General features: G+C 52.3%; 1 protein-coding gene across 1 annotated transcript in view; it reads right to left on the bottom strand.

Annotated features, from left to right (window-relative positions):
- KCTD13 (potassium channel tetramerization domain containing 13) overlaps positions 1-198 on the bottom strand; it is a 36,535-nt gene extending 36,337 nt beyond the window's left edge. The window contains exon 1 of the mRNA XM_011982420.1: positions 152-198. The gene's annotated coding sequence lies outside the window, so the exon portion shown is untranslated. The remainder of the gene's footprint in view (positions 1-151) is intronic.
- Between the last annotated feature and the right edge of the window lie 2,477 nt (positions 199-2,675).

Here is a 2,675-nt window from a genome sequence, read left to right as displayed (position 1 = left end):
GACCGCCGGGCCCGAGGCCTCCGCCGACATACCGGGTAGCAGCGGCAGACGGCGATCCCAGGCTCTCTCCGCGCCCTGCGACCTGCTCCCGAAGACCCTCAGCCAGCCCCTAGCCCTCGGGTCAGACCGCTCGGTGCACACGCCCACTCACCGCCTCTACTCAGACAGACCGGCCCTCCGCCCCATCTCGCTCGCACCACCCGGAAGCCCGTGCCGGGTAGCTGCGCAGGCGCTGCCCCGCCCCTGAATGGGGGCGGGGCTGGAGTATGGAGCATGCGCAGTGGGCTTGCTGGGGAAGCCGGTGGATAGGTGGCGTGTGGCCCTAAGGTCCCCCGGGCGGGTCGACGTGCTCTTCCCTCTGGTCTCGCGTCCCCAAGACCAGATCGAGGATGCGGCCGACCCGCTGCCCGATGTGGAAGGCTAAGTCTCCGCCTCGTGATTGGGTCTCTGCTGTCAGCTTCACGAGCTTGAGGAGAAACAGACCGTGAGGTCTGGGCATTGGGCAGTTTCCCGCCTCCCAACCCCGCGCACTGAACAGACCGTGACGAGAACTGGAACAAAGCGCGGAGGGAAGCTCTTAAAGGAGGCCAAAGCGGCCGGGCGCGGTGGCTCACACCTGTAACCCCAGTCTGTAAGCCTAGCTACTCGGGAGGCCGAGGCAGGAGGAACGCTTGAAGCCAGGAGTTGGAAGCTGAAGTTAATACATGATCGGACCACTGCACTCCAGCTTGGGCAACATAACATCCTTTTAAAAAAAAAGAAAAAAAAAGCAAAAAGGTGTAGCAGTGGTGCCCGGGCACCAAGGATAGAAGGCCTCTCTGAGGAGGTGATGCCGAGCTGAAGCTAGGAAGCGGATGTGAGGGAAGAGTTCCAAGCAGAGGGAAGGCAAATGCAAAGATCCTCAAGGCAGGAACACGCTCTCCGTATTTGAGGAGCAGAGTGCGTGTCAGTGGTGGCAGCAGCAGCTGAGCAAAGGTCTTAGAATCCTAGCTAATGTCATGGGACCTAGCACCCAATCCCAAAAGAAAGAAGAAAAGATAGGAACCCACTGTTGACAAGAAGGTGCACTGAGAAGTGTTTTTATCTGACCCGATCTGCATCCAGTTTAGAAGCTGATATATCAGGGATTTAACAATCCACTTTAATGTCTAGCAGGGGAAGTTGCTGGAGGGAAAACAGAGTCAGAGTTCTATCTTCAGCCCTGCCAGCAGGTCCCTGGGAGATGCTGGACGAGTGACTTTTCTCGAGTGACTTTTCTCTGGGCGTGGTTGGTGCAATCACCAACCTCGCAGGAGAGAGGTCAGAGTGTAAATGAGTGACGTAGGCCCGTTACTGGGTATAAGTGGGCTTATAGTGACCGGGAGCTCATGTTCTACCAAAGGGGTTGCCAATTCTGATTTCGAGTGTGGCGGTGTAAAAGAGAAAAGCAACTGCTGCTAGCTGGGAGCTGGTTTGCACCCTCACTCCAGAAGCCTTGATGTTGCTAGGAGCTGGCCTGGCACCAACAGTGAGGCCATGGTGGTGTCCTGTTGAGCATAATTTCACAAAAAACATCGGACAAGGTCCCTCTTTGACTGATGATAGAGAAAAAGACCATTCCATAATTAAGCCTCAACACAGAAACAAGAACATTGTCCAAACCACGAAAATTACCAACACAATCCTCACTCCCACAGGGTAAGTCACTGCTGCTTCTTTTTTGGCTGTTGTTTTTGTCTGTTTTGTTTTGTTTTTGAAATGAAGTCTTGCTCTGTTACCCTGGCTGGAGTGCAGTGATGAGATTTTGGCTCACTGCAACCTCCACCTCCAGGTTCAAGTGATTCTCCTGCCTCAGCTTCCAGAGTAGCTGGGATTGCAGGCAACCACCATCATGCCCAGATCATTTCTGTATTTTTAGTAGAGATGGGGTTTCACCACGTTGCCCAGGCGGGTCTCGAACTCCTGACCTCCGGTGATCTGCCCGCCTCGGCCTCCCAAAGTGCTGGGCCTACAGGCATGAGCCACTGCACCCGGCCACTGCTGCTGCTTTACTAAGTACAGTTTTAGCTTGATTCATTCCTCCCATCTGCTAGATAAGAATTATTAATATAACCAAAAATAATTATCCCTACCTCCTGATAGCATCCAACCCAGAGCAAATGCCCCCCTTTTTGAACCTGCCTAAGAAGTCCCCTAACGAAAGCTCCAATCCTGTAATAAGTCCTTTCACACATGCTCTTGCTGAGATATCCATGTTGTTCAGCCGCCCTTGTTCAACTACAGGTGCTTCCTGGTGGTCCTTGGTTGGAAGATACTATCAGAAATGGAGGAGCAACAAAGATTCAGCTGAAGCCCTCACTGCCTGGGACTGGGACCCTTAAGTCATCATTGTATGTACACCTGAAACTGCTTATGTCTCTGAGGTGCCATCCTACTGATGGTTGGGAGCTAATTGAATTGCGTTCTGATATTTTGTTGATATCCGTAAGCATTGGGTTTACTTTTTATTTTATTTTATTTATTTATTTATTTATTTATCTTTGAGACGGAGTTTCACTCTTGTTGCCCAGGCTGCAATGGCACCATCTCAGCTCACCACAACCTCCACCTCCCAGGTTCAAGCGATTCTCCTGCCTCAGCCTCCTGAGTAGCTGGGATTACAGGCATGCACCACCACGCCCGGCTAATTTTGTATT

This window comes from Mandrillus leucophaeus, unplaced genomic scaffold (genome assembly GCF_000951045.1).
Source record: "Mandrillus leucophaeus isolate KB7577 unplaced genomic scaffold, Mleu.le_1.0 Scaffold24, whole genome shotgun sequence".
In the NCBI taxonomy this organism is placed as follows: domain Eukaryota; kingdom Metazoa; phylum Chordata; class Mammalia; order Primates; family Cercopithecidae; genus Mandrillus; species Mandrillus leucophaeus.
The sequence above is the reverse complement of the archived record's forward strand: the minus strand, read 5'-3'. Positions and strand labels throughout refer to the sequence as shown.